At 38.2% G+C, this 7,500-nt stretch overlaps 1 protein-coding gene across 1 annotated transcript in view; it reads right to left on the bottom strand.

The window, feature by feature from the left end:
- The window catches only part of LOC138036349 (NLR family CARD domain-containing protein 3-like), a 51,395-nt gene extending 44,057 nt beyond the window's left edge, over window positions 1-7,338 (bottom strand). The window contains 2 exon segments of the mRNA XM_068882667.1: window positions 2,555-2,712; window positions 7,205-7,338. The gene's annotated coding sequence lies outside the window, so the exon portion shown is untranslated.
- Between the last annotated feature and the right edge of the window lie 162 nt (window positions 7,339-7,500).

The raw sequence follows: 7,500 nt of genomic DNA, 5'->3' as shown, positions 1-7,500 counted from the left end.
TGAGAAAAAACACTCAAGCAGCTAGTACACATACATGTAAGATGTACATGTAAGAGTAAATATGGGAGTGATCAACACTGAGCAAGATAATGCCAAGAGAGTGCCTTTTTAAATACCGTAATTGTCTCATTGGCTTAAATTAGATCTAGGGATATCATTCCAATAATAACATCCAATAATTACTGGACAAAATTTCCTCATATTTATTCTAAAGGAACAAGGGCTTAGATGTTGAGAGGATGCACCTCTAGTGTCATAATTATGTTTCTCAGATACAAAGAACAGAGTAAAATTTGAGGGTTTTTTAGCTATAATGTGATCATGAATAAATTAGTAGACCGGTATTCAACTAAACAATGTCGGGAAGCTTAATTAGACCAAGGTTTACATAGTGGGGGTAATAATTATGATCACTAAGTGGTGCATTGTTGATAATTCTGACAGCTTTGTTTTGTAACTTAACCAATAGCCCATTTCCGAAATGCTGCATTCCTCAGTTTCAAAGCGAGTCCTGGTGCACAACCATTTAAATGGAAATGAGTTGCCGCATATTCTTTAATGCAAATCAAACTCATTTCCCTTACAATAGTTGAGCAACGAGACTCACTTCGAAACTGAGACAAACGGCAACTTGGAAATGGCCCATTGTGATAATGGCGCTTTGTAGTTATTAACCACAGTACACAACCGTAGGTTAAGAATGAATAAACAAGTGCAAAATAAATACTTTTCAAGGATAGCGTAGTTACATGTCGTTTACGGTTACACTTTTACTGATTTTACTACTAATATAATCAATAATTATGATTGTGCCAAGATAGGAAACAATCATTTAATCCTAGATATTTGATATTATAAGACTGCTTGAGATACTAATCTGCTAATTTGAGAGGAGGATATATTAATTACAATTGATTTTTTAACATGGCTGGAAAACCAAGTATTTTGCCTTGCTTAGATTTAGGGTTAACTTATTTGAGCACAACCAGTCAAATAGCTGGCAATTCAGAATTGATTTGTTTAAATAGTATATCTAAATCCTTACCAGTCACAGTTAAGGACATATCATCAGCAAATAATCTTATAGAGAAGTAGTTAGTTGCATTAACAAGATCATTTACGTAAAAAAGGAAAAGAAAAGGACCCAAAATCGGAACCCTGAGGTACACCTGAGTTTATTAAAAGAAGATCTGATTCAACACCATTAGTAAACACCTTTTGCTTTCTTTTCCTTAAGGTTGGGCCGCCTACTATTGTTATTGCGCATACGTATCTGCACATCTCGAGATACTCGGCTTTCCTATGGGTGGTGCTTATTAATACAGGGATATTTTTGCGCGGTTTAAAACTATCCGGAGAAAGTAGGTCTTAGTAAGTACTCTTGGTATCCACAGAGAAAATAGGGGGTAACCATCTATTTTTTGAGAGATAATTAAGCTTCAATTTGAGAAAGAACGCCATACATTGCTTTGTATTTTAAAGCTTTTTACAAATATTATTCATCAATTATCTTTGAAAAATGCGTGGTTACCCCCAATTTTCTTTTTGGATTTCAATAACACTTGTTAAGATCTACATTTTCTGCATAATCATAAACTGGGGCGAAAGGTACCATCCTTAAATAGGACTGTAAACCACTGATTTGCATTGCCTCCCACATACAATATAGATCAAGTTTTGATAACAAGAAATAATAGAGTGATTGATCGTATCAAACGCTTTACTTAGATCTAGAAACAGAGACACTGCATAACATTCTTCATCAAGGGCTTTGGTAATTTCATCTATTAAATCTACATGTACTAAGCAGTCAACTGTAGACTTTCCAGAACTAAAGCCATATTGGTTAGACACCAGAATATTTTCAGTAGCAAAATAAAAGGCTAATTGATTAAGAATGCATCTCTCAAATATTTACTTAGTGCCAAAAGTATTGATATTGGTCAGTAAAATTATTATTGCAAGCGGAGCGAGCTATCTGGAAACACTCCAAATTTAATAGACAGATTTATGATATGAGTCAGTGGCCTAAATATTTCAAACGCACCAGGCCCCAGTTGTTCAAACAATGGATAGCCCTATCCACCGGATAAATCACTATCCACTGGATAACTCAATCGGTTTTGCTAGTGTTTATCTGCTGGATAGTGATTTATCCGGTGGATAGTTCTATCCCTTGTTTGAACAACTGGAGCCAGACGATAATAATAATGGGTGAACCTAATTATCACGGCCAAAAGATTTCTTAGTATCAATAGCACCCAACAGTAAGAATACCTCAATTTCATTTACTTCTGTAAACTGACACATCGTTTTTTCCTATTCATATAGGTAGAAAATCTTCAATTCACTTTTGGCAATGTGGATGCAAGTTCAAGAGGAATATTACAGAAATACTTGTTGATTGCATTTGAGATTGAGGCTGGCTGTTGGAAGTTTGCCCACCCTCAACAACACTTGCTGTCATGCCATCATTAAAAGATTGAATGTTTATAAGCTTTACTACAGGAAAACCTACTCACTGAAGGAGTTTCCAAAGTCCTGCATAACTCACCGAGTCGAAGGCCTTTGTTAGGTCAACAAACACTATTTAAAGGTCTTGTTGCTGCTCTCTGCATTTCTCTTGCACTTGACGTGCAGCAAAAAGCATACATGTATCAACTGTACCACAGTTCCCCCTGTATCTGCACTGGCTTTCAGGATTCACCTCATCTGCAAAGACAGAGGCACATCTGACTATTACATGTGCTAAGATCTTGCCAGCAATACGTAGTAGGGAATGCCACGATGATTGTTACAATTGGCATGCTCACCCTTCCCCTTGTACAGATGAATGATTTTTGCATGTTTAAAATCTTTCTAAAATAAAAATAAATGCTTTATACAACATGCATCTTGCATCTATGGGCATGAGATTTTTAAAGTGAGATACAACAGAAACCTGATTCCTAATTTTCAAACACAATTTTGATACATGTATACATGTACTGTATGTGTGACAAATCAAGTCTCTATCAACAGTCAGTCCAAGTACATGTAGGCCAATGCTGTCATAAATTTATATTGAGAAGCCATTTGCGGTAAACTTGAAATTATGGGCTGAAGAACCTAAAATCATGGCCTGATAATTCCTCGCATCAACAGTCATATACCATTATTTGTAAACCATTCATCCACAATTCTGAGGTCTTTCTGTAACCTTGCTTCCAAAATCACTGGATCCTTACTATGAAAACAACCGATCTGTGGAACAGGGCCCAAATTACCGAGTCACTGCTCCGCCCACTCTCATTAAACATTTTGATGAAACTCCTTTCCCACAGGCTTAAGGTGTACTGGAACGACTGCAACAATGGAAAAATATGTTTTAAAATTTTCCTACGGAGAAACCTGTGGTGAAGTCTCTCTCTTTTCCAACATTGTCTTGTATAATCTTCATTCTCAAAGGTCTTCTCCGAGTTATAGAGCCTGCCACATGTGCTCAGTTCTGCCAATACCTCTTAAGAATTTGAACTACCGTATTTACCCGTGTATAATACGCACTTTTTTTCAGCTAAAACAGCTCCGAAAATTGAGATGCGTATTATACACGGAATCCAATGTTTTAGACGCGCGTCCCTCATTAGCATAAAAACAAAGACGCATTGGTTTTTGATTGAAAAGTAAAAGGCTTGACCAAGATCCACTAATAAATTAACCTTTCTGTTTAAATGAACAACTGAACAACATATCCTTCACTTTAGAGCGATAAACTGAAACATCAAAATGGCCACGAAACTCCCTGGAGTTTTACAATGCCGGTCTGATAAATAACGCTCGTTAATTTCGCTGAAGATCATCCGATTTCACACTGTTATATTATAAAACTTTGCAAAGAACACAACTACCCACTACATGTTACTGGAAATATGGACAAAACGCCACTGATCTTCGATATGCCGCCGAACCGAATGATCAACATTACACCGCAGAGAAGAAAATTAATGTCACGCAACTGTTTTGTTGGCGCGTGCTGGTGATGGATCAAAATTAATGATGACTTTCATGAGGAAAGCGGTGCCTAAAGTTGAAAACAAGCACAGGGTTATCAGCGACGCCCAAGAGAAAGGCCGACTGGATGCCGAAGGAATGAAGAGTTTGGCGTGCTCCACGTGTTGGGACTGGGGAGACGAAGAAGCCTGCTTATTTATGCTTTCGAAGCTCGTGTGACGGAAAGCTTGAAAGCATCATTTACAGAGAAAACACCAATTTAGCAGTAATTCTTGGCGGATTGACCTCAGTTCTGCCTGAAGAGATGATTGAGTTGTATTTTGTCAAATATGGAGTAGTAAAAAAACCTTGATAACACACAAGACGATCTTCGGGACGGACAACAAGATGAACTTGTCGATGACAAATCTTGTGCGAGAGCTAAAAGTGCTGTTCGATTGTGACTACGAGTTAAAGTTTGTATAAAGGTTTCAGTTTTTAAACACTTTACATAGGCTTATTTACTTTACTGTTGTATGTAGCGGAACAAATTTTCTTATCCAGGAAATGGCTTTTTTTCACACTAGTTTTGCATGAACAATTTCTCTGCTTTTTGCTCTAACTTTTTTTTTCAAAATGCAGTCCAAAATTGGGGTGCGTATTATACACGGGCGCACATTATACACGGGTAAATACGGTACATGTATTTACAAGCGAAGGTGGGCGGCAGAGACAGGTAAATTCCTGGCAATTAATTCCACAGATCAGTAGTTTCCGTAGTATCTGAATCATATAGCTGCATATTATTGGGGCTTAAGTGCAGAATACCCTGCCATTTTGAAGCTGCACCTCTGAAGAGGCTGGATACGCGGATACGCAGTCGAAAGTACCACCCCTCCCCAAGTAAACGTCTAACTATATTGTGAAGTGGATACGCGGATACGCAGTGGAAAACATGGATACCCGGATACGTGGATACGCGGACATCACACATGGGAACTGGATACGAACTTCGTGTAACATACTTCAAAATGCTCTGTCGTATAAGCAAAATTCAAAGTTCCCGAGAAAAGCAAGCTACAAATATTATATTTCTCGTTCTTTAAAGCATGGAACCGAGACCAGCAAAGATTGCGATCAAAGTATTAGGCAAATTTCAACTAAAGCTACAGTAAGTAACTAAGTAACAATCCCGCGATAAGCAAGCCATGATACACCTGTAACATACCTCGTTCTTTAAACCACTCACCCGACACAAGCAAACAATAATCCAACCGCGGGTAATTTTATCGAATTTGTTATCACTTAACCAGGACCGCTTAAAAGAAAATAATCATTAAGTATTTATCTAGTGCAAAGCTATGCGACGGATGATTAGATCCCGTGGGTAAACAAAAGAAGATAATATAGACCGTGATCAAGGGAGTCAGCCAAAGAGTACGCTAACAATGAGGCAAGCTCTTTAATGGCTGCAAATCTAACTTTTTTGAAACTACATGTTACTGTAAATATTCACATTCCCTACCCTTCGCTTAACAAAACTAAGTGTTCCTTTTACACTCAAACTTATATACGCTACGTTCTGAGCTAATTTTGTATGTGGTGATGTCACTTATCAGATTTTTGTGCCCTGAAAAGATTAACTCTTAAGAAGAAAGCACTCGTTTACTCATTAAGCCTAAGCTCTCGTTTCAGTGATTAGGCCTAAGCACTCTCGTAGAATTTAAGCTTTTATTTTACGCTTCGGTTAACTACACTTTTTCACGAGATCGTGTGAAGAAGAAAGCACTCATTTACTGATTAAGCCTAAGCGCTCATTTCAGTGATTAGGCCTAAACACTCTCGTAGAATTTTAGCCTTCATTTTGTGGTTCCGTTAACTGCACTTTTCACGAGATCGTGTGAAGAAGAAAGCATTCGTTTACTGATTAAGCATAGTAAATACTCCCTTCAGTGATTAAACATAAGCACTCTCGCGAAATTTTGTGGTTCGGTTCGCACAATATATATAGACGTTGACTTGGGGAGGAGTGGTATTTTCGACTGCGTATCCGCTTGTCCACTTCACAATATAGTCAGAAGTTTACTTGGGAAGGGGTAGTATTTTCGACTGCGTATCCGCGTATTCACATCACAATATACATGTACCTAGAAGTTTACTTGGGGAGGAGTGGTATTTTCAACTGCATATCTGCGTATCCAGCCTCCTGTGAGATGCAGCTTTAAAATGGCAGGGTATTCTGCAGTTGATGATAAAAATTACGGGCAGAAACATACTTATTAAAGACAACATAGTCATTTTGGTGTCCTCATGACACCATCATCAGGTCAAATATAATATTTTACAGATAACTTGAATATTAATGTTCAAGATTAAGTTCAAAGTCCCTAGAGGCTAGGTGAAAAGTTTTACCTTTATCGAGTCACTTTGGATATTCAGAGACAGTTTGTGCTCGCGAATAAGGAACATTTCATACACAAGACAATCAAATTTGAATGTGGCTGGTGTGATGCCAGCTATGTTGGTTACACGCATTCTCTACCAACGGATCGATGAGCATAAAAGATCTGGTTCGATATTCAATCACAGCCAAAGTCAACATCAATCAAGAACAATAACATCTGACATGTTTCGCATTCTTAAGAAATGCTCATGCAAATTTGATTGTCTTGTGTATAAAATGTTCCTTATTCACTAGCACAAACCGTGTCTGAATATCCAAAGTGACTCGATAAAGGCAAAATTTTTCACCTAGCCTCTAGGGACTTTGAACTTAATCTTGAACACCAATATTCGAGTTATCTGTAAAATATTATATTTGACCTGATGATGGTGTCATCAGGACACCAAAACGTTGTCTTTAATATAAGTATGTTTCTGCCCGTAATTTTTATCATCAAATCCATTACATTATCATGTTTGATAGGTATTCTGCAGTTACTCCATTATTGGTATGACCCCTGTGGGACACAACTCAAGATAGATTTCCAAACAAACAAGTAGCTTTGCCATGACAATCATGGCAAACATTGGCGTCGTTATAAAATTGAACTTTTGAATAAGAGAATTTTCCATGGCGGAAAAACGTCGTTATGTTACAACCCGATGTCAATGATATCAAACATATTCAAAGCGTCACTCACGACAAAGGAATCGACCAGATTACACGTTTAGAAAGAACTACCGCAGTGACTACTGCGACCATGCAAAAACCTCCATAACTCAGATCACGTACCAAGGGCGCCATTCGTCAAAATCCTACTCCTTTACAGACTTGGCAGAAAATCCTCTGTATGAAAACGACACATGCTGGACAAAAAGGATGCTTCCCCACAATATGACAAAATGTTTCTTCAGTCCGTGGCCTCGAGTTCCCACGCAGAGACCCACGGGATTACTGTCTGCATGGGAGGCTGCATGGAGACTGGAACTACCAGAAAGGCCTAACCGGTGCGGTGTGGGGATATGTGTTCCTTCACCAGTCTCCCGTGTAGCACGTTTTATGTCTTCCACACTCCTCTTTGGAGGGAA

The sequence above is a fragment of the Montipora capricornis genome, unplaced genomic scaffold (genome assembly GCF_036669925.1).
Source record: "Montipora capricornis isolate CH-2021 unplaced genomic scaffold, ASM3666992v2 scaffold_478, whole genome shotgun sequence".
Classification (NCBI taxonomy): domain Eukaryota; kingdom Metazoa; phylum Cnidaria; class Anthozoa; order Scleractinia; family Acroporidae; genus Montipora; species Montipora capricornis.
The sequence above is the reverse complement of the archived record's forward strand: the minus strand, read 5'-3'. Positions and strand labels throughout refer to the sequence as shown.